Genomic DNA, 25,110 nt, shown 5'->3' on the forward strand with positions numbered 1-25,110 from the left:
CCCTACCCACCCAACTTTGTGTCCTTATCTTTTCTCCCCTCCAATCGAGTTCATTTGTGCTGCCCATATATTCCCACATACTCCAGGCAACCGGAGAGCATGGTCGACCTACTGGGGGCCACACTTTAAAGAAAACAGACTCTCCCTTTCCAGCGGCTGGCAATTGCCAATCCCTCCTCAGCTGGGAATGAGACTTCCATACAGGATTCTCCTTTGGCTAGGGGTGAGTGTGCAGATTTGGGTGGGGTTCCAGCTTTGCCACCTGAAGCTGCGCCTGGAGTTTTCTGGAAATTCTTCGGAGGAGTCAAGATGACTAGAATGTATTAACAATAATCACTACCCATGCCAGGAAGAAGAGATCAATGTACATTGAATAATTTGTCTTAGAAGGCATGAAAGACTGCCGTGTGAAATAGTTCCATTACAGAAATGATCTTAGCCGTGTGGTGTATTTACTTTCATAGACTCTTTTTGTGATAATAACTGATGGTGCCCAAGATGATTCCCTAGGGAAAGTGGAGGAGAGGTCATACCCATTCAAAATGTCTAGACGAAGAATAAGAAAATCTGGCTTCTAAACCTGACACTAAACACGTGTTGAATATATAATCCTCATATAATTACTTAATGTCTGTCAACTTGTTTGTTAATTGGGATTGTGGAGATAATGCCCAACTTGGTGCTGGAAGGATGGCGCAGTGGGTTAAGGCATTTGCCTCCAAGCCTGACAACTTGACAAGTCAATTCTGAGACTTACATGGAGGGAGAGAACAGATTCCTCCTACAAGATATCCTCAGACCTTCACTGGCATGTACACACACACACACACACACACACACACACACACACACACACACAAGTAAAATGTAAAAATCATGCCCAATCTGCCTTTTCCAATAATGTTGGTAACATTATGTGGTGAGGTCAATGGTACCTGGTACCCCTACTCTACAGCTAACTCCAGAATCCAGTCTTGGTCTGACTTCCCAGCAGCCTGTCCCTTCCTCGGCTCTGACTTAACCACATTCAAGTACTGCTGTGCCTTGCAGTGAGCTGTAATAAACCACACACACACTTGTGTGAAGCTTTCTAGCTAAATTTAGCATCCCATCCTAATAAATGGGTATCTAAATCTACCCCCCAAAACCGAATAATAGTGCAGTTTCACCTAAAGCTTAGCCAAAGGGATCTGGGGGACCAGTGTCAGTTTCCTAAGGCTGCAACAACTCCAAGCCATCACAAACTGAGCAGCTTAAATCGGTAAGAACTTATTTGCTTGTGATTCTGAAAGCTCAAAGTATAAAACGGTTTCCCAATGGAGTCATGATCCTTCTGAAGGTGTAGAGAGGAGCCTATTTCTTCTGGTGGCTTCCAGCTGTCCATAGTGTCCCTTGCATGTATGTGGTCATGTCACTCTAGTCCTGGCCTGTGTTATCCCCAGGCCTCTGCATTTTTTGTATTTACTACATTAGAGTCCATCTTAACTCAGCTGACTTAACGTCTTAACTAATTACACATGCAAGACCCTAAGGTTCTAGGTAGATGTGGGTTTTGAGGGGACATTATTGAACCTTCTATGGGGGTATTTATACACTGTGTGGGGGATGATGTAAACCCTCTTGACAAACCTTAGATCAAGTTTGCTCTGGTTTTAGATGCAATACCAGGGGCCATCTCCCAGCCCATTCATGCACTCAACTGGACCCTGTCCCAAAGCGCTTTGCCGCTTTTCACCAACCGCCTAAAATAAACCTGGGGTCCCTTGGACTCACACCTCGTCCTCATCCTCCCTACCAACTGGTCATCCCAGCATCACACCTCCTCACTCCCAAACATGCCTTGAGTCTCCCCTGGTGTCTGTGGTCTGTTCCAGGACACAGCGCTGCTACTCCCTGAGATGCCCTGGTCTTGCCCCCCACTCCCAGTCTTTGTAACACTGTCCAGGAGCCTGTAGAGATGAAAACCTGTCCCACACGCCTCACTGATGGCTCTGCCGTGACTGTGTCCGACCTCTCCGCTGACTTCTGTCTCCTCCCCTCTCTTGTACTTACACACAGGGTCTGGAGCTGTCTTGTGCTTGCCTGACTCTTCCTCACATCCATGCCCTGGCACACACACATGACTCATGCTTCCTGGCACACTGTGCTCTGTCCAGCCAGTCCAGCTTGAATCTAGTCCCCTTTGCAGCCTTGTCTCGAGCATGGTTGAGGTCACGTCTGGGTTAGGCGTACCGCCGTCAGTGTGCATCTTATCCCCCATCATGTTCATGCCCAGGTAGCTTAATCCTCAATTCTCTTGTCAGGCTTCCAGCTCTGATTCCTTAATATTCCGGGAATCTATACCTCAGATATCAAGCACAGTGCCAGGCTAATAGCAGGTTTATTGAAGGCTTGTGTAGTGAGTAAAATGAAGCCTTCTTGATAGAGTTTTCAATTAAAAATTGGCCCAATTGGAACCAATATATGGCTTATTCAGAGGCAGTGTAGTGGCTCTTTAAGATTTTTAATCTCAACCCCACATCTGACAGAGGATTGATCTCCACAATATATAAAGAACTCAAGAAACTAGACATCAAAGCACTGAACAGTCCAATTAAAAAATGGGCTAAAGAGCTAAACAGAGAATTCACAAAACAAGAACTACAAATGGCTGAAAGACATTTAAAGAAATGCTCAACATCCTTAATCATCAGAGAAATGCAAATCAAAACGACTCTGAGATACCACCTTACACCTGTTAGAATGGCTACGATCAAAAACACCAATGACAACCAATGTTGGAGAGGATGTGGAGCAAAGGGAACACTCCTCCACTGTTGGTGGGAATGTAAACTTGTACAACCACTGTGGAAATCAGTATGGCGGTTTCTCAGAAAATTAGGAATCGAACTACCTCAAGACCCAGCCATCCCACTCTTGGGCATCTACCCAAGGAATGCTGATTCATACCATAAAGATACATGCTCAGCTATGTTCATAGCAGCACTATTTGTAATAGCCAGAACCTGGAAACAACCTAGATGCCCATCAACGGAAGAATGGATGAAAAAAATGTGGTACATATACACAATGGAGTACTACTCAGCAGAGAAAAACAATGAAAGCATGAAATTTGCAGGCAAATGGATGGAACTAGAAAAAATCATCCTGAGTGAGGTAACCCAAACCCAGAAAGACAGTAATGGTATGTACTCACTCATTGGTGGATTCTAGATGTAAAATAAAGAACAATCAGACCACAACCCATAGAACCATAGAGGCTATATATATATATATAGCATGGAGGTCCCTAGGACGACTGTGGCATATAATAAATTTCAGTTTTACTCAATTATTGAAAAAAAATAGCCAAATGAATGGAAACACATGAACTATGAACCAAAGGCTGAGGGGCTCCCAGCTGGATCAGGCCCTCTGAATAGGTGAGACAGTTGATTGGCTTGATCAGTTTGGGAGACAACTAGGCAGTGGGACCAAGTCCTGTGCTCATTGCATGAGTTGGCTGTCTGAAACCTGGAACTTATGCAGGGACACTTGGCTTAGTCTGGGAGGAAGGGACTGGACCTCCCTGGACTGAGTCTACCAAGTTGATCACAGTCCTCGGGGGGGGGGGGGGGGGAGGACTTGTCCTGGAGGAGGTGGGAATGGAGGGTGGGCTGGGGGTAAGGGGAGGGCGTGGGAGGGGGGAGAATAGGGGAACCCATGGCTGATATGTAGAACTGAATGATATTGTAAAATAAAAAATATATATCACAAAAAAAGATTTTTAATCTCTGTACTAGAATATTCCATATTCGATTCTCTAGGACAGTGGTTCTCAACCTTCCTAATGCTGTGACCCTTTAAGACAGTTCCTCATGTTGTGGTGACCCCCAACCATAAAATTATTTCCATTGCTATTTCATAACTGTAATGCTGCTACTGTTATGAATTGTCATGTAGTATCTAATATGCAGGATATCTGATCTATGACACTGTGAAAGGTTTGTTCCACCCCCAAGGGGTCTTGACCCACAGTACCCTAGGACCTACTGTGGTCCTGTCACCCTTTGGTAGCAATCACAGAACAAGGGCACAGCTCAACTTGAGAAATACATTCATACCCATGCTTTACTATGTCTTCCTGTTTCTTTTGATGCTACATTTTTGCACCAAAATAAAAAACCCTTTTGACTAGTTAACTTGCTGAGACGAAGAAGTCTGAGCCCAGAGCTTCCCACGGCAGGAGACGTCTAGAAGGCACACTGTAGCTGAAGCAGGCGGATTTCCAAGAAGCGTGTCAGCACACCTGTTGGGAACTGCCTCCCAAAACCAGGGCTGGTTCCCACCAGCCTGCCCTCTGCGGTTCCATGTTTGCAAATCCAGCCACTTTCTTCCAGGAGTCTGGTTGCTGAGGAGGGCATCTGGCTCCTGAGCGGCCGTATGTAGCATGGTGGATGACTCTGCACCAAGCACAGCCCCTTGTTTTCAGCCACCATGGAATTCTGGGTACCCAGGTCACAGCCGGCATTGTGGATACATGGAAAAAGATGATTCTAGCCCCCAAAGGAAGGGAATTTCATTTGTGAATCCCCACATCACTTACATAACGTGAATCCTATTTCTGGTCAGTTCGGATCATCACTTATCTTTAGACCCAATCACAAGATGTTTATTTAAAGGTGACGATTAAAATGGTGGAGAGATGGCTCAGTGGTTAGGACCACTTGTTGCTTTACAGAGGACCCAGGTTCAGTGCTAAGCACCCACATAGTGACTCACAACCACTCATAACTCCAATTCCAGGGGATCTGAAACTCTCTTCCAAGTTCCAAAGGCACCAACCATGCATGTGGTGCACATACATACATGTAGGCAAAACACTTATACACATTAAAAAAAAAGAAGAAGAAATTAAATTTAATTTTGAAAAAAGGAAGTGACAGTGTGGATGCCTCTCCTTATGTTGAAGACATTGATTGTTCTCTTTTAAAAATCGTTGACATGCATTATTTTCAAAGCAACAATAATTCCTTATCCTGTAACGCTTAAAATGATGGAATATCACAATAAGGCATGAAAAGATACCCCACTCATGGGAATAAAAGCAAAAAGCAAATTTCAGGACTATACACACACACACACACACACACACACACACACACACACACACACACGTTTGATTTTACCAATAAAGACTCGAGAGCCACATGCTGGACTGAAAGCCTGCTAGCTCAGAGAGGCAGAGGTCACACCCAGCTGCTCTTCCTCCTAAGCCAATGTCCCAGAAGCCCTCTCTTCTCCTACGCCATCTCAAAAAACTCCTCAAGCTGAATGTCCCTCTCTTCTACCTCCTGTGCCCCTCTCTACCTGTCCTCCTGACTCCCTCTTACTCTCTATGGTTTTTTCTCAATAATCCTTTATGTTCACTTCCTGTCAACTGGTTGCTTGCTACACCTCTTGACCTGTGGTTGACTTTATTTAATCCTATTTACAATATCCAAGCAGAAAGCTGCTGTGGAATAATCCTTCTATACACTATGAATATGTAATACTCTTAAGGGTTAATAAAAAGCTGACAGGCTGGTAGCCAGTCAGGAAGTGAGGCAGGAAAGCCAAACTGAAAATGATGGGAAGAAGGAGGGCAGAGTCAGACGGATGCCAGCGAGCCTCCAAGCAAGCAGGACATGTAAAAAATGAGGTAACAAGCCATGAGCCACATGGCAAAGCATAAAGAGAAATGTGGATTGATTTAAGTGTAAGAGTTTAGCTAGCAACAAGCCTGAGCTATCAGCCAAGTATTTATAATTCATATTCAGCCTCTGAGTCGGTTATGGGACCAGACGGTTGGGACAGGAAATGTCCAATTACAGAAAGCTCTTGGATTAAAGGTATGTGCTAGTGCTGAGCCACACCACAACTAGAAACAGGTTTTTCCAGTAAATAACACAATCTTGGGATTCACAGTGTGATCAAATATTCTACAAAACACACACACACACACACACACACACACACACACGCACACGCACACGCACATGCACATGTGCACGTACACATGCATACATACAGTATGTGTGCAAAACAAACCCATTTTTATATTTTTGAAATCCTGATGAAAGGTTCTAGAGCCAGCAGCATGGACACTCCCAGGCATTTGCTACAAATGCAAATTCTTAGGGCTCACCCACACGTACTAACCTGAACATTGACTGGGGATCAGCACCTGTGAACATGACCTCCATGTGGCTACATATATTCCAGCAGAAGACTGGCTGCCTCTACTGTATGCTGTGTCCTGCTTGAGTTTACTTCTGTACATAGATAGTATCCTAGCGTCCAGCATTGCCCTACAATACCATCACAACTGGCATAAATTTCCAGTAAGTGTACTGCTCATGTTTTAGATAAAGATTTTGGCGTCATGGCTTCTAGCTCATTGTATTCACACATACTTTCCATTTAACCTAAACTGTGAGATTAAAAGGAGAAATTTTATGCCTCCCCCTGCCCCAAATGCTCTAACTATATGCAAAAAGCCTTTCAGTACAAAGACACGTGCAATAAACCAAGGCTTTTCAGGCTCTAGGTACATGGGTTCCTTGGGTGTCTTATTAAAATGCCAACTAGCCTAGGTCCTGTTCCTGCATTCCTAGACAGCTCTAGGCTGTCCCTGCTGCTCTATGGGTCATATTATTGAACAGCCAGTTACTCTAATATTATGTATGGTTACTGGGGAGATCCAGTCATGGGGATTTCCACTATGACACTCCACCTTGCACATTGTCCAGATTATAAACAAAGAACTGTATTCAGAAAAATGGAGGAAAGAATTTTGAAATCTTTCTCTAGAATCTGCCTTACTTGTTCTACATCTCTCTATATGCAAACCGAGACTTTAAAAACATTTCCAAGAATGAATCAAAAAGAAACAGATTTGTTGGACCTATAACCCTGCTGAAACTGCTCTTCTCGGGGAAAATGAATGTTTAAAAGCAGCGGTAGGAGGTGTAGAGGGCAGGAGGGAGATTCATATCAGATGCAATCCTAGTGTATCAGACATCTGATGGTGCGGATTTAAGGAGATAAGTGATCATTGTAGAAACACAAAAGAATGCTGGCTTCAGCCAGGACTCAATCCAAGCCTTCAAATAACATTTTCAAAAGTGGTCTCATACCATGCTCTGGTTGGACTTGACATAAACTAGGATCATCTGGGAAGAAGGACTTCAGTTGAGAAAATACCTCCATCCAGACTGCCTATAGGTCAGTCTGTAGGGCGTTTCCTGGGTTAATGATTGACGTGGTATTGATCCCACCAAACAAGAATAAGACCACTATCACAATTTCGGAGCCAAACTCGAAGCAAGATTTATTAAATACTGATCAGGATGATGGATAATGGTCAGGTCTACACCCAGCAGTCCCAGAATTACATTACATGGGGTATGGGGGCGGGGGGGGGGGACTTATAAAGGCGAGACCCACAAGGCTACATACTTCCCACCTTTGTCCAATGAGGGGCAAACATACATCCTGACGTACTTCCTGCCTACCTACCTCCTGCCAATGTGTGATCAAGCACTTCCTGTGCAGTTGGGGCAACCAAGCTTCTTGACAGAAGCAAAAATATGTGGCTTGCTATCTCACATGAACAGCAGCCCCCAGCCTTCCAGGAGTCATCTGTCCTCGGGCAAGTGGAGCTGACAGGTTAGAGGCATTTCTGTTGTATAGATCTCTTAAGCACAGTCATTTAAACTTAAAACCCAACTTTAGCCATCACCGTGGGCAGGCCCAGCCCACAGTGGGCGGTGCCACCCGGGGCAGGTTGTCTTGAGTTGAGCAAGCCAGGAGTCACAAGTCCGTAAACAGCACCCCTCCATGGTCTCTGCTCCAGTGTCTGCCCCCGGGTTCCCGCCCCAACTTCTCTCAGTGATGGACTGTTCCCTGGGAAGTGTACGATGAAATAAACCCTTTCCTCCCCATGTTGCTTTTAATCCCGGTGTTTCTCGCAGCAGCATTAACCCCAGACATCCCATTTCCAGGCTCTGAGTTCTGCTGCAGTGGTGTTATTTACAGCCTCCCTTCTCCAAGCTCTGCCACCATCAGCCCGAGGTTCTGCCTCTATGATCGGCCGTCACTACAGGGGGAAAAAAATCATTTTCTCATCAAATGCTTCGGAACTCCACCTCTGAATCTGCTGGCCTTGGCCTCGCGCATACTTCTAGAAAAGTCTGGAGCGGTGATGACCTCACACAAACAAACAGGGGAAGGGTGACGCCCCAGTGAAAATCAATGTTTTAATGAAAGAACGGGGGACTAGATGTCAACATGAGAGGTGGTGCGATCCCTCTGATCCTCAGGCCACTCTTCTCCTTGCATTTGGTTAGAAGCCAGGTTAAGTGACTTTCGTAAGTCACATGTAAGATCATGACCAGGGGAGCCAGGATTTCCTAGCTTCTTCCTTATTGGTCTTTCCTCTCCACTGTGGCCTTCTGGGAGTCTAGGACTTAGTCAGGCGCGGAGCCTCCATAATGTCTGCCTTATCTTTGAATGTTGTCTTTAACGACGTATTCCACCCTACTTGACTTAAAGAAACTAAGAGTTCATCTGTCATCTTTGACTCTCCTGCATTGGCTGCCCAGAGTAAGAAAACCACATTCCTTCTGTGAGAGTAATTCCCACTACTCCTCTGCTCTTTGGGGAAACGAGTCAAAGCTTGACGAAGTGTAGCCTGCCTATCTACTTGGAAGGACTCCGAGCCATAGTCTGGTGATCCCAATGAGTGAGGTGGATGCCCTGTGTGTGGAGAAGCTCACACCAGCCCTCTATCCTTCTGGGGTCTATTTTTTATGCTACAGTTTGATTAATAGACTGGTCTAGGTCTTCCCTTTCAGGTGGCGTGTTGCTCTCTCAACTTTCCCAGGCCCAGTGATATCCCCATGGACAGGTAGAGGCATGCATGAAAAATCTGGAGGCCTGCCCAAAAAGCATGTCTGCAGTTTGCAAAGGGGCAATGCAGCAATTACGTGAGTAATAGAGTGGCAGGTCTTCTATGAGAAATCAAAGCCGGGAAAGGAGGGATTTCCTCCTCGGAGGAAGGGTGCTGGGTGAACTAACCCTTGCCTTGAAAGCCCTGGTTTTTCCTCTCCCTCCCCCCAAATTCAATCCCTATCTTTCTAAACTTTTTTTTTTTCTTGAGTCCTTCACTCTGGCGCTCAATAAGCCATGGGGAAGGAGGAGAAGGAACTGACTAGAAGCTTACAGTCTGCTTGCTCATAGCAACTGGAAGTCTTCTCAGGTTCTGGTTCCAGGGAAGGGAACTGAAGAACTCACCCTGGTGTCTGACGGGTTCTGAGCAGCAGCCAGACTCCTGGGGGCTCCTGGAGCAGGTAGGAAAAAAAGCGGTTGTTCTTATGTTTTGCTTTGCATGAACTATAGTCTGAAGATAGACTGGATCCCAAGTACCAGTGTGGGGGTACAGGAAGGTGACCAGAGAAGATAAGGGCTTTGGCTTCTGACTGAGAAGCCGCAGCTAATGGGAAGGCGGGTTATGCTGCGGAGAGCACTGTGCCGTGAGTCTCCCCTGGAGAGTTGTTATAGCCACAGCAGGCAAGAGAGGAAGGAGCTCACATTCGAATGCGAGTGTTTCTGAACTTCCCTCATGTGTATGTTGGTGTGTGTGCCCTGTCTGCGGACACACGCACCATTGTGAAGAACACTCCCAAATCACAGATGCTGATCTGAGCAGAAGACAGGCTCCATGGAAGGCATGGTTTTATAAAAGCCTCACAATGGCTTCTTCTTCTTTTTTTTTTTTGGTTTTTTGAGACAGGGTTTCTCTGTGTAGCTTTGCGCCTTTCCTGGATCTCACTCTGTAGACCAGGCTGGCCTCGAACTCACAAAGATCCGCCTGCCTCTGCTTCCCAAGTGCTGGGATTAAAGGCGTGTGCCACCATGGCCCGGCTTCACAATGGCTTCTTGTAAGACACTGCTATATGTCCTTGGAAAGGACTCTGAGAGTCTGAGAAACATTAAGTAGGTGATGGTTACATTAGCATCACTTGCAGGCTCAGCCTTCAGGGTCACAAGAGATATCTATGCGTTTTGGGTTTGTGCATTTCTTTATAAGGAATGTAACTTAGTAAAACCAGATGGGAGGCCATAAAACAAATATGATGAGCTATTGCGAGGCTTGTCCTAATCAGATCCCGAGCGCTGTAAAAGTAAAATACGATGCATGGCTGGTAGGCGGAAGTAATGAAGGGAATGTGGAGAAGAACAAAATGGAATTCGTGAGAATTTTTAGGTCCACTTTTGCAGAAGAAAACTAAGTAAGTTTGGGAGTCAGCACCCAGGCAATCATCTCTCAGATAAGACATTTAAGAATCATGTCATTACATCACAGCTTTGCAGTCACTGATCCTGGCCGTTGGGGGAGAGCCGGATGGGGATGGAGAGAAGAGATACCTGGCAGAGAGGGCCGTGATAGATGCTGGGTGCTCACTTTGGCAGCACACATACCAAAATCGGGATGGTGCAGACATCAGCATTTGCCCCTGCACACGGATGACGTGCAAAGGGACCCTGGGTTTCTTTAACTACCTTTTCTGTGAATGTCAACCAGTGCCTCCTGGGTTTTAGGCCCTGGGATTAAACCCTCAACTGTGTATCTGCACACCCATTCGTCTATATCAGTCCTTCTGCTTCTCCTCTTCGGTGGCCTTTACCTACCTCTTACTGCTGCGACCAACCAAAGCGCGGCTGGAGTTTTGGTTTGGCTGTGGCGGGAAAGCCCGCTGCACTCTCCAGTTAGGAACGGTGTCTGATGAAAATAGCAACTCCCAGGCTTCCCTGCTTGGCCCAAGCTTCCTTAAGGTCCAGTTCTGGGTGGCCTAGTAACAGTCAGTGCTCTGCTATGGGATTTACCTACTGCTGGGAGCTCCATGTTTCCCAGGAAAGAACATTGCTCGTCTGTGAGGACGTACAAGGCAGGGGACGGCTCTGCCCTGTTCTCCCAGACCCTTTGAGGGTGAGGATACCTCTTTCCTCCAGAGGGTTCTTTCCTGGTGTCTCCCGGGGTTTTTCTTCCCCACTTGGGGACATGCCTGAATGCTTCTGGACTGACTGGATCTTCCTTTGTTCTAGTCCCGGGCCATCCCTGCCCCTGGAGGCTGGCACTGGTCTGCAGCTGCTCTGCTGCAGACCCAGAGACAAGGCTGATAGCCGTGACCACGGCATTGTTCCTAGCATGCACCCTTCCTTCTCATTTCTCCCCGATAGCTTTGCTGTGTCATTCCCGGCTCTGGAAAGTCCTGACTGTGTCATTGGCCATCACTGTCTCCAGCTCATGCTGAGCACAGGCTCTTTCAGCCGGTACTTGCCAAAGGCTGTGCGTCCCTGATCTAGTATATGCTTTACAATACGCTTGTGAGGTGAGGACTACCAATACCCCACTCTGTGAAAAGAAAAAGAAAGAGAAGGAAGGAAGGAGGAAAGGAAGGAAGAGAGAGAGAGAGAGAGAAGGAAGAAAAGACAGACAGATAAGAAAGGAAGGAAGGAAGGAAGGAAGGAAAAGAAAGATAGACAGACAGACAGACAGACATGCTCATGGTCAAGGTCAGACTGAAGCGGCGCTGGAGAGCCTGCACTACAGCCTGTGAGGACAGAGACAGATGAGCTGAGCCCGAGACTGGCCCAGGACACAGTGCACACTCCTGAGGAAGGACAGAGGATGATGCTATTCCAGCCTCCTCGGCTCCTTTGTCTTCCATGAAGCCTCAGAAAAGGTCTGCCAGTGGCCACCAGGGAGACCAAAGGACTCGCTCCACAGCCCGGGGTGACTCCTCTCTGCAGTGGTCTGCCATGCCTGCCTTTGAGGCCTGACAGCTGACATTTATCTTGGTCCCCACTGATGAAGAAGCGCTGCGCAGTCTGCTCTTTGCTTGCTGCTGAAGGCCCGCATGGGTTCTTCAGGATGGGGGTTACTGCTTGCCCAGGGCTGGTATTTCTGGAGACAGGCTTCAGCCTTTAAATGTCAGGTTTTCTGTGCCTGCTTTTCCCTTCTCTTGACTTTCAGCTTGTATACTTAACCCTGCGAAGGCCCCGGGACTCTGCTCTATCAACTTCTACTTACCACTCCTAGCAACTCCCAGAGATGATTCCCATGAAGAGTTCGAGAAGCCTCTGGGCTGCTTACCATTTGACTCCATGTGTTCCTAGTGATGGCCTAGGCTCACTCACGGGGAGCGCTCTCACCTCCTGAACCCCTTCATGCTTTCAACCCACATCCAAGCCTTCTGGAATGTGGATTTCTGTCTCACGAGGCTAGAGAGAGAGGCAGGGAAGAGCTCTCAGTAGCATTGGTGCCAAGGCGTTGGGTAGAGTTCTCTGGCTAACTGGAACGGTGCTCCGAGCCTCCACCTCCTTAGACTAACTCTTTAGAAGCTGATGTTATTGTGAGACTTGGAATGAGTTAAAATGTAACCAGCTTTGCTATTTTGCCTTAACTTTAAGTTTCAAAGGGTTTCCTTTGTGGCGACATTGTTTTTTAAAAGAATGAGAAAACTGGAGATTTGAAACAAACAAAAAATAGAGGGGACTCATCTTACCTGAACACTTACTGTGAGCCATGTACTCCACTAGACTCTTTACATACAAAGCAGCATTTCACCCTGATAGAAACAGGCAGAGCAGGAAGACTGATGGCCAAGAAGCCTAGAACTAGGCCAGTCAGTGTGATGGGTAGAGTGCAAGGATCAGAGTCAAAGCTCAGAGTCAAACCTGCCTCTACTACGGTGCCTTGATTATACAGCTCCTCAGTGGAAGTGTCCTCAGATGGCTCATCTCACTTAAGCTGCACAACCCTGACACAGAGATCCCTGACAGTTACTTGGTAGGTGCAAAAATTTAGAGTCAAGTGCAACCAGTCTCATGGAATTAACTCATCTCAGACCCAGTTGATTTCCCGGGGAATGGTGTACACATGAAAAGCTTTACACTTCTGGATTCTAGTGAACAATAATCTCTTCATGTAGCTTTTGATTTTTCCATCCTTAATCTTAGCAATGTGCCCACTATTTGTGCTGTACTTTATCTGCTTCATTTGTTCATTTGGTCTACATTTATGATGGTTCCTGAATGCCCTTCTGGGTCATTCTCCATTGTCTTGGAGTTTCGGTCTTGGTTTCTCCTTATGGTATTGGGCCACACTCTTGCATCCCCCAAACATGCTTTACATTCTTTATGGTCTAGACAGACTGACAGTTTTTCAAATAATTTAGTTTGCTTCTACTTAGAGTAATAATCCATATTTTAATCAGTTCTCTCTTCCTTCATTTGAATATAGTCAGAAAAGTGCAACAAGGTCTTCAGTCAATTAATTACCCATTTTTGTCTCCCCAAAACCCTACTTCCACAAAATGCTGCAACTGAACAAGTTAGCCGAGACCTTTGTCCACTTACAATGCTCATCAGAATGGCCTTTGACATTCCTGTTTCCACAGACATCTGTTCATGACAACTTGGGTATTCTCTATAAGGTACTGTTCTCTGTGGCTCCTCTTTTCCTTCTACGGCCTCAAAAGAATCACCATAAAGGTCTAGTTGGGGAGAATACAAACATATAAGCATTTGGGAGGGCATGGTCTCCAGAGAGGAAATCACCTAGTCAATCATGGTCTTAGGCTGTTCTACATTGAGCTGGATTTGTGTGAAGATTGGGGGAACTGATTGCGGAAGGCTTTTCTTTCTGTCACTGCTCCTTCTGAGAACAGACACCAAGGCAGTTCCTAGCAGTGATTCTTCCTGTCAGAGTGGTAAGACCTGAAAGGCCACAGTCAACACCTACTGGAGTTGAGAGAGTGGAGGAAGGTCTGGGAGAGTTGAGAAATAGATGAATCACAAAGGAGGAAGCTGGGGCCAAGGAGTAATGGGTTATGGGTAAAGTAGCCTCCTTGGATTTCTTGAAATGAAGCCTAGTAAGACATAATCATTGATTTATTGATTTATGTGGTAGCCATCCTCAAGATGGCCGCTAAGGGCCCCTACCTCCTGATATTAGCATCCAGCATTGCCCCTTTCCTTGTTCTACCGAGTGGGCCTATGACTAAGAACACACAGAAGTGACGGTGTGTCCGTCCTGATGTCACGTTATAAATGATGTTGGAGCCTCCATGTCAGTCAGTCTCCCCCTCTGAGTCTCGCTCCTTCTAAGGGAAGCCAGCTGTCACAATGTGAGAGAGAGGATGTGGAGAGGCTCGTGTGGAGAACGGGACAGTGAAAGTGTCTCCCCTGAAGTAGGATCCCAAAGCGTGCCTTCACCAGACGGCTGTGCCCATGCCCTGTGAGACTTCTGTAAACAGATGGTGTCGGTTAAATGCTGACGCATAGCAAACACCTCAAACAGCAGTGGCCTAAACCAACTTCAGTGTATTGTTTCTTAGGGTCCATTGTGTTAACCACCCCCTAATCACTTCTGCTGGTCCTCTGCATCCTCGTGTGCTGTATCATATCAGTCACAGGTTTAAGAGGGCGTCACGCCAGGGAGCAGGGCTGCTGGATACCTGAGCTGGCCTTTTGTCACAGGCCGCATCAACAGTTAGACAAGAGCAGGAACTACGGAACTTCTTGCAGCCTGGCCTTGGAAGTTAGATGTCACCTTGACCGTATTCTATGGAGCAAAGCAAGTAAAGGGACCCGCCGAGATTTGAAGGAAGGAGACCTGAGTGTTATGTTTTCCTTTGCTCTTGTTTTGTTTCGTGTTTGTTTTGCGCAGGGTCCTGCTCTGAACCTTTGCTGGTCACGACACTTGCTGTAGAGCTCAGGCTGTCCTCAGACTTGTGGCAATCATGCAGGGGTTGTGTGTGTGTGTGTGTGTGTGTGTGTGTGTGTGTGTGTGTGAGAGAGAGAGAGAGAGAGAGAGAGAGAGAGAGAGAGAGAGATGCGCACTATTCTGGAGATTCAAGCCAGATCTTTGTGTTTGTTAGGCAAGCACTCCACCATTGAACTGTACCCCCAACCCCCATGACATTAAAACAACAACACAAAAAAACAGTAAAGAAAATAGGTTAAATTTTAGTAATATATATCACTATGTCCAAAGTATCGTCTCAACAAGCAATCTACGTAGAGATTAAGATACTTCGTGGGTTTGTAGACTGCATTTTAAGGCCCCACTGTTTATTCTCCACTTTAACTGCCTCTCAGTTTAGACTGACCACATTTCAGCTGCCCGCTTTCCCAGGGCTAATGGTTGCCACATTGGACAGCCTGCTCTAGGCTGCTCAGGGTGGTCTTGGGAACAGGCTTCAGTGGCTCTTTCCAAGTCGTCCAGGTTCATGTAAAGCAGGGCCTTGCAGCCTCGGCCTCCAAGAACTGTTGCTGTGAGGTCATTCCTTCCGTGGAGGAACTTTCAGTGGCTGCAGGCAATGGATGTGAAGACCAGTTTTGTCTTCTAACAGCATGTCCTGCGCCCTCATCGGTCTCCATTTGAGTCAGACCCACAGGTTTAGTATGCAGTTTTATTATTATTATTTTGTAAATTGTGGCAGGTGGTATTTTCACTAGTTGTTTCACTAACATGGGTTTCTCTTCCTCTGTTCCGCCCTCTGCCCACCATGTACCCTGAAGCCAACAGCACCTGCCCATTCACTGGTTTGTGTCTTAGTGGCCAATCACAGAACAACAAACTATACCACTTAGTGACTTAAAACAGCAACTATTTACAGTGAGTTGCTTGTTTAACCTCTGCTGTGTTCACCCAGGCTTATGACGTAGCTGCATTCAGGTGGAAGGTCCACTGGGGAGGCTGAGTTCAGCTGAGACAGATGGGCCTCGCTTTCCAGTGGGGAGAAAGGCCTGCTGTGTGAGCACTTATAAAGACTCTACCACGGGCAGTTCTGGTCCCATTGGCCCACGTGTGTCACATGATCGAGCCTAGACTCGATGGGAAAGTGTGGCGGGGCAGAGCACAGGCCGGCACTGCAGAGTCTTCCGGCCTCTCTCTTACTGGTGCATTGCATGTTACTCAAAACAGCTGAGCATTTTTTAGCCCGGGCGACTCCTCCGCAACCTCCCCAAGGCCCCAGACACAGACACCCGAATAAGCTGCTGCTGCGCGCACAGGTCCTCTGGCCGCAGCCCACAGGGAACAGAGTTGAGCAGGCGCTGAGGTGTGAGGTGTGACTTGGAATCCCAGTGCTGCGGCGGCGGCTTCCAATCCAGACCATTCCCACCAGTTCCCGGCTGTGCTGTCAGTAGGCGGTGGTGGATAAGCGCGTGTTGCACCGTGTTGCACCGCCTCGCTCTGCTCAGAGTCTCCGCAGTGACAGCTGAGCACGTGGCTTTTCTGTAATAGGAAACGTGGTCACCTGCCTTTAACGCGCAAGTGAGGGAAGAAAGTGGGGTTGAGTTCCCAGTGCCCAATTTTCCTCTCCATATTTTATGTCGGAAGTTCCGCGGTGTGACAGCGTGTCAGACTTCCCTTTTTAAAAGAAGTCGGCTGAGATTCATCCCGCACTTGTTAGGTGTCAGAACATGCGCAAAAAGCTTCAACGACTTCCTCTCGTTCATTTCTCAAGGCAGTCTTTTTCCAGAGGAGGAAACAAGGCACAGAGAAACAGGTTAACCCCCGGAGGTCCCACAGCCATCAAGAGAGGGCGGTGGGGCCTGAACTCAGGCAACCTGCAGACAGAGAAAGCAAAGGAGAAGGTGGTACCAGATGAAAGAAGAAAGAAATTCAGGTGGAAGAATATAACGTAGTGTGCATGCATGCAAAGGGAAAAACTTGGATGAAGCGGGGGCTGGGTGAGTCCCAAACACCTTCCACTGGGGCTCACATCCTAGGGGGCCCACAGTCTCACCTAACTAAAGCCGTATTTGTAAAAGGGAGGACATTACAGCCTGCTAAAGTGTGGTCTATCATGGGGCTAAGAACCCCCTTAATTAGATTTCTTCCTTTCTAGCCAAACTCTTATGCAAATAACAGGGCTTTCCTTACTAGCACTTAGGCTTGGGTGGAACCTCTGTGGAGACTCCTTCCCGACTGGCTGACCGCAAACAGAGGCATCTACTTTGAAGCAGCCTGTGTGGGCGATACTTCTTTGGGATTCTCCGTAGTAGTACCGGGTAGCATCGGGCATCTCTCCTCTGGCCCATCAGAGAGAGTTCTGACAAGGGCGGAGACGGGAATAGAAGGAGCCTTTTGAGTCAGACCACAGTAGACGGTCACAGTCTGCCGGGGAGCCGCGATGTCAGCTTCCGAGAACGGCAGCCGAGAGCTGTCACTCAGCCGCATTTTCAGCACCACACTCAAAGCAATTCTTCTAGATAAAGATTTATTAAGCTGTTGCACGGGGCAGAGCAGACTGCACTTGCCCGAATTTGTTTTTACAATGTTTCTATTTAAATGTAGACAGTGGCTGCCGGTTGCCCTAATTGCGTCACACAAACGCTAGCTGAAAAGCTGATGAGCCCACGGCACCTGCAGCCACGCATCTCCTTCCTCTTCAGGCTCCCCGCTTGCTGGGAGCTGAGAGGGCTGAGCACATATCATGACAGGCCCCTAATAACTCAGTGAAGAACTAGGCCTCAGTTCACAAGCAAAGGGCAATCAATCACCAGCACCCCTGACACTAGACTAGGCATGTAAGCCTGGGCCAACTCCCCTTCCCCTCCCCGCCACAGGTAATAACCAAATCAGGACAAACCTAGGACTCGTCCAGACTTGCCCAGAATGGAAAAGCTATAGCCTTAGCCCACCCCCTGCTAGCCTTAACCAATTAGAAACATACTAATATGATTGCCACGTGTATCAGCCAATCATAGATAAAGTGACCTACCTGCTCTAGGAACTCCCCATAGCTGTGCTTGAAAGGACCCAGAGTTCCTCTCTGGGTCAGGTGAGCGACCCCACATTCATGTGGTATAATAAACGCTCTTGTTGATTGCATCATGACTGGTGGTCTTTCGGGGACTTCTCGAGGACCATAACAGGAGCCTGTTCTCCAGTAAAGCTCGGTCCTATGGCTCAGACTGAAGCCAGGAATCTTGCTGCTGGTGGCTGACACAACTCTAGCTAGGAGGCAGAGTGCCCTCTCGGAGTCAGGGCTTGTGGAGACCCACAGAGGCTTCCTAGTGAGAAGCTACTCAGGGCCAGAGAATCTGACTGGGCTTGCTTTACCCAGCAGGGCTGCATAAGGAGAGGATTTGGCCATGGGGGTGTTTACGAGGTGTTTGGAAGGGTCTACACTTGGCTGTATGGTGTGCTTTGATCTTGCAAGGGGGAGGTCTTTTACCTCTCCCCTTGGCATATTATAAAAAAAAAAAAAAACTTTTCAATAAAGGATGGGGCTGGGGGTTGGGGATTTATCTCAGTGGTAGAGGGTTTGCCTCAGTCCTCAGCTCCAGAGGGGGGGGGTGAGGCTGGTGGGTATTGACCCAGCCCCTCCTGAAGCTATCCTGTGTTTCTGTGTTTCTTTTCCTCGGCTAGGTCTCTCTTTATCTATCATTTCCTCATTCCTCTCTCCTCCACCCTAAGATCTCTTCAAAAAGTGGGAGCTGGACTCCCACAAGGGCTGAGTGTTTGCTATGCAAAGGACAATTCATTATGTTAGCCAATACATTTTTGTTTGTGTTTACTTTTCAAAACAGTGTTTCCCTGTGTAACACTCTGGCTGTCCTGGAACTCACTCTGTAGACCAGGCTGGCCTCAAGCTCACAGAGATCCGCCTGCCTCTGCCTCCTAGTGCTGGGATGCTGGGATTAAAGGCATATGCCACCACCGCCTGGCTAACCAATACATTTTTATCTTTTAATTGTTTCTTGATATTATAATATAATTACATCATTTCCCTCTCCCCTTTCCTCCTCCAAACCCTCCCACATATCCATCCTTGCGCTCCTTCAAATTCATGGCCTCTTTTTCTCATTAATTGCTAAAAATACTTATTTATTTAATTTAGAGTACTCACGTTCAATTTTTTTTTTACATAAGTTGGCTATGTTTGGTCCACTCTTTTTGTTTGTTTGTTTGTTTGTTTGTTTGTTTGTTGAGACAGGGTTTCTCTGCTGTGGGATGTTCTCTATGCTGTGAATGTATTGCTCTGATTGGTTGATAAATAAAATGCTGATTGGCCAGTAGCCAGGCAGGAAGTATAGACAGGACAAGTAGAGAAGAGAATTCTGGGAAGTGGAAGGCTGAGGAGAGGAGATGCTACCAGCCGCCACCATGAGAAGCAACATGTAAAGTGCCAGTAAGCCACGAGCCACGTGGCAAGGTATAGATTTATAGAAATGGATTAATTTAAGATATAAGAACTAGATAGCAAGAAGCCTGCCACGGCCATACAGTGTATAAGCAATATAAGTCTCTGTGTTTACTTGGTTGGGTCTGAGCGGCTGTGGGACTGGCGGGTGAGAGAGATTTGTCCTGACCATGGGCCAGGCAGGACCAGGAAAACTCTAGCAACATTTCTCTGTGTGGCCCTGGCTGTCTTGGAACTCACTCTGAAGACCAGGCTGGCCTCGAACTCAGAGATCTACCCGCCTCTGCCTCCTGAGTTCTGAGATTAAAGGCCTGTGCCACCACATCTGGCCGGTCCATTCTCTTTTCACCACCATCTAGGTACTTCTGAGAGAAGAAAGGAATTCGGAGGTCAGGGGCAAGGACAAAGGCTCCATGTGGAATACAGTACTTCAGCCTGGATTAAGGCATGACAGCCAGTGGAGGGTGGTATGTAGCAGCAGAACGTCCGTCCGGCAGATTCCGAGTGGCAATTACTCCCTTAACTGTATCTGTTGGTTTTTATGCGGCGGTGGCGGCGGCGGCGATGTTATTCATTAAGCAGCACTGTTACTGCATGAGAAAAGCCACTCTCAGAGTTTATTAGGGAAGGAGGGACAGAAGAGAATGTGCTTGGGCCTATGGGAGACGTGTGCAGGGAGAGAGAGGGGTCGGGGAGAAGAAGAGGGAGGAGTCTGTGACCCGCTTTTTAGGGATTCCCCTGCACATGCTGGTAAGAGAATTAACTGAGGGCCACGCATACCCCAATCACAGACCATCACAAGTCAGGAACTGGAACAAGGCAGGAACCTGGAGAAAGGAACTCGAGCAGAGGCCATGGAGAACTGCTGCTTACTTGTGGGAGACCAGCTCCCACATTTTACCCCAGGGAACTCTTGAGTGAGGATTAAGAGATTTAGATAGAAGGATAGAGGGGAGAGAAACAGATAGAAACACAGGATAGCCTCGGGAGGGCCTGGATTCTTATCCACTGGCACCTCCTGTCTCTTCTAAAGGGCTTTTTATAGGAATGCCAAGGGACGGATCAAAGATGTCACCCTACCTCAGCCAAGTGTAGACCCTTCCAATCACCTAGAAACCATGCACATGGCCAAGCAATCCTCTGCTGGCTAAAGCAAGCTCAGATCTCACTAAGAAACCTGTGTGGGCCTCCACACTTACTGGCTTGCTCTCCATGGCTTGCTCAGCCTGCTTTCTTATACCTTCCAGTATTGCTCACCCAAGGTTGGCACTGCCCACCATGGGCTGGGCCCTCCCACATCAATAATTAATCAAGAAAGTGCCCCATAGACTTGCCCACAGACCAATCGGATGCAGGAGTTTTCTCAACTGAGGTTCCTTCTTCCTAGATGACTCTAGTTTATGTCAAGTTCACACACACACACACACACACACACACACACACACACACACACACAAAGGCACCTTCTGCCTCTGGGACTCTGCTATAGCTACAGCAAAAGTCTAAACTCTACCGTCCACTTGGAAGGACTCTTCTCCAACAGAAACCTAGCCATCAGCCCCATTCCCTTCCCTGGAAACTCAAGCCTTAGTGGCTTTGCTGATCCTCTTTTCTCTGCATTCAATACATTTCCCCATGTATCTCCCTCTCTACCATTCCACAAAGCTAGGGTTTCCCGTTTCTTTTACTCTCTACCATTACATAATTGTCTTCTACTCCTCAAAGCTCCCTCTCCAGCCCCCGGGGACCGCCCCTCAGTCACTTCCCGCAAAGTGGCTCCTGGGGCTGAGGTAGAATATTTAGAGTAGCGCCTGCACCCAGGAGGAGCTCAATCGGTGTTTACTGTGGCAGGAGGGAGCACCAGCCTAACAAGGGCTCCAGGAGATGGTAGAAGATACCAGAAAGGGGCCAAGAAAACACTGAACACCGGGTGAAAACAGCGAATGTGATGTGCCGGGGCTATCGGAGCAGAAGAAGACTCCTGATGCCCGTATTGAGGAGGAGGGAGAACCAGGGGGTGCTGTTGCCTGTTGGGACTCTGCATGCTGGCAGGGAGTTTGCACTGAGGAATTTTGACGTGGTACATCAAAGCCTTTAAAAGGGTGGCAGCCTTTGACGCAGTTGTGAAGAATTCCTCTAAAGAGAAGCATCTAACCCGTATTTAGTGGTGTTTATACAAAGGGTCCAGTTTGTATCAACAGTAACCTAGTAACACAAGCAAAGCCCAACTACAGGCAAGTGATGAAATAAACCAAGCTCCTTTTTGCCCCAGACTATTAGCCAGCCATCAAAAGTTATAATGCAGGTCTATATTTATAAGCATTGAAGGGTAATATCTATGATGTAGAAAATGGAAATACACAACATATGTGATTTCACTTTCAAACAGCAGCATAGAAAAAGCCTAAGAAATATGTACTATAATGTTACCAATATTATATTGCAAGATGGTAGTATTTTTTACCCTTTTATTTTCTAAAACTACAAAATATTTGTTATGTAATCAGAGAGAGAGAGAGAGAGAGAGAGAGAGAGAGAGAGAGAGAGAGAGAGAGAGAGAGAGAGAGAGATGGAAGGATGAGACAGGGGAAGCACCGGCCTATAAGGCTGTTTCTATTAGGGGGAAAAGGCAGAGATAGCATAAGTCAGAGCCACCTGGCCGGCTGTACAGAATTCCGGTTCCCAGCTTTGCAGTAGCCTCAGGGCAGCCTGGCTGGGGCAGACACTTAGGGCAGCAGAAAGGTAGTGGTGCCCAGCATTTCTAACACCCTAGCTAGGCAAGGATCCATGTGAGGGCATTTGGAAGACATAGGGGACCACAGCAACTAGTGACCCTGAATAATTCATGACCATGAATCTTTTCAAAACTCTACTCTAAATGAAAATCAAGTCTCTCTAAGAGACATCAGTGTGGCTGAGCTCCCACAGAGGGAGGCAGCTGGCAACAGCTTCTGACACTGGTGACCTCTTCTTCCCCATGCCCTTGCCCACCAACGAAGCCAGCTCATAGGGAGCCTGCTGATTTCCATTCAATTTGAAGTACCGCCGCGTGTTTGTTGAAAAACACACCCCAGGGGAAGCCAGAAGAGGCAGGCTGGGTATTGCATGAACAGTGCTGGAGGTAGAGGGTTGGGGGTGTCCAGGAAATGAAGGTCCACATTGCCTCTGCATCATTCCGTAGACGTGAGGCCGGCGGCATGAAGCGAGGAGACTCCCGTGGTGCTGAGGGTGGATGCTCTACCTTCCAAGCTGCTCGGTACAGCCCTTGCTGAGCCGTGAGAACCATCACATCTTCCATTATTCCTATCCCTGTAGTACGGCCATGTGGACGCCATCCTGGACCCCAGGGCCACGTTCTGTGCCCCTCAGCCCCTCAGCCCCCTAGCCCTTCAGTCCTGTCCCCGTGGCTAAAGAGAGCTACTGCCTTAAGAAAGTGGGTTAGAGAGCGCTCAGTCTGCTCCGCGGTCCCTACCATGTCTCCTGCTGGGCGACCCACACTGATCCTGCCCCGTGGGACGCCGCGCCACCTCCTCCCCTTCTTCTTGCCTTTGGGGATGTTCTTCCACCCCTTTTTGGGCACTTAAACTCATAAATCCAGAGGGGCCCCAAGTTGGCAATGGCAGCAGTTTAGCCGAGTCTGTCCCCAGAGCAAATTGTCTGGGAACTCTGCCAGCACCTAAGGAAAACCCTGGCCTGTGAAAAAGGAACGGAGCCTTCTCATACTGCTCATCGCTATTCACAGCGGAGACATCCGTGCATCCCCGGCCTTTCCCACAGGTCCCCGCTCTCAAGCCCCTGCTTGTCCCGGAGCCTGCCGGAGTCAAGAGCAAAGATGGGGAACACGTGGTAGGCTACTGTTCAAGACACACGGAGGAAAAAGTCAAATAACTGGTTCCCCCAAATGACCCAAGTTTTCAAAAGGCATTACTAGATAGAACTGATGAGAAATAATTAACCAGTCTGTCTGGAAAGTTGATTGCAGCCCACTCTGGGCAGTCTCTCCCCTTCCCAAAACAAACAGTCCTGTGAGTTCCCTCTTAGAGCGAGCTATAATTAAACCCTCTCGCCTACAAGGTTGATTTCCCTGTGATGTCTCTAAGCCAGTTTGATTTTCCCCTGCCTCAACTTGTCCTTGCGCTTAAGCCTTTCTTCTCTCTTCCCACCCCGTTCTTTAGACCTGGTTTCTCCTCTTATTTCCCCCCATTCCTGATTGAAACTGTGAATTGAGGCTGGCAGCCATCATGTGACTTCAAAAGACTGAGACATAGAGGTTTTAAAAAGTCATTTTAAAAAGCCAAGGTGCAGAGATGACTCCAGTGGTTAAGAGCGTGGGCTGCTCTTCCAGGGGACCCAAGTTTGGTTCCCAACACCCAGGTCAGCTGGCTTCCAACCACCTGTAATTCCAGCTCCAGGAAATTTGACTCCTGTTGACCTCTGCAGGAATGCATGCACATGGAGACACACACACAGACACACACACACACACACACACACACACACACACACAGACACGCACACATACACACACACACACACACACACACACACACACATCTTTTTTTTTTTTTAAGTCAAGCATTAATGAGGAGTGTCATTCTAGTAACAAGTCCAGGAAGTTACATCTGCACCTGGCTGCCCACCATTATTCTAAATGTTTCTGCAAGTCCTTTGCTGGAATTGCCTCTGGGGACAGCTTACAGGGCATAGGAGAAATTCAAAAGTCAGACTTTGATTTTTTTTTTCCCCTCTCGATTATTTTCTGCCATCAGACTTGATTCTAAATTACAAATTTTAATGAGGGAAAGAATACAATATTCTAGGATATTATGCTAGGCAAAATAAGGATTTGCCACCAATAATAATAATAATATGCAAGTGTGTGTGTGTGTGTGTGTGTGTGTGTGTGTGTGTGTGTGTGTGTGTTTAAATAAGCCCCAGGATAATCCAAGTGGAGATGCTCCAAAATACAATTTTTCAAAATCAGAGCAACATGGAAGCTACACATGAAAAAGTGTTTCGGCTGGTTTTCCTTCTCAAGTTCAGGGAAGTTGAGCATCGTTTTTAACCGTTGTTCATCAGTTTGTCCTCTGATGAGCGCAGCTCTAAGCATGGCCCTCAGTTAATTCTCTTACCAGCTCTGGGAGGAATCTGGGGCTTGGAGAGGTCTTACTGCAAGGGGGCTGCCTGATACAGAGCATCTCCGAGGCTAACATCCGGGAACAAAACAGAAAGCAGGCGTTCCCAGTCATGAAAACTCCGCAGAGGAAAATGATAGATTTCAATTTGGGGGTGTGCAGTCATTAACAGGAGACACGCAAGTGCTTTCTGTGGGTTTTAGAACGCACAACTGGCCTATGTAAGAGATTTGGAGATCCTGTCTGTTACCATTTTACAGGAGGAAAACTGAAACAAAAAGATGGTAAGTTCCATGGAAAAGAAAGTGTCTACAGTGGCATTAGTGTTGCAGTTTTTACAGTTGACAATGTAGACATTTTATTCTCTTTCCACTCATAGTAATTCATGGTGTGTATTTGCATAGGGATCGCATGACTCTCTCCACACAGACTAGAAACGAGGAGCACTCAATTTGGGGCCTCGCCTCTGTGATAAGCCGGTCTCTGAAATCTAGCCATGCCAGCCTTCAAGTTCCCCATCTTTAAAGAGTTGGGCCAGCACTGGGTTGGTAGATAGTCATTACGCATTCTAAATGTTGTGTGTTGTGGCAATTTAATTAGTGTTTATAAAGTACTTAGAGATCCTCAGATGAAAGGTGCTCAACCAAAAACCAATTATCCCAGGATCCTTCCCACGGTCCTGCTCCAGATTTGAAGGCCAAAGTGAGAGGAGCTGAGTCGGAGTCTGGCAA

General features: G+C 47.4%; 1 protein-coding gene across 1 annotated transcript in view; it reads left to right on the plus strand.

The window, feature by feature from the left end:
• The first annotated feature begins 9,076 nt into the window (after nucleotides 1-9,076).
• Nucleotides 9,077-25,110, plus strand: part of Frmd6 (FERM domain containing 6) — a 240,067-nt gene continuing 224,033 nt past the window's right edge. Inside the window, exon 1 of the mRNA XM_037210598.1 lies at nucleotides 9,077-9,371. The gene's annotated coding sequence lies outside the window, so the exon portion shown is untranslated. The remainder of the gene's footprint in view (nucleotides 9,372-25,110) is intronic.

This window comes from Peromyscus leucopus, chromosome 14, assembly GCF_004664715.2.
Source record: "Peromyscus leucopus breed LL Stock chromosome 14, UCI_PerLeu_2.1, whole genome shotgun sequence".
Taxonomy (NCBI): Eukaryota; Metazoa; Chordata; class Mammalia; order Rodentia; family Cricetidae; genus Peromyscus; species Peromyscus leucopus.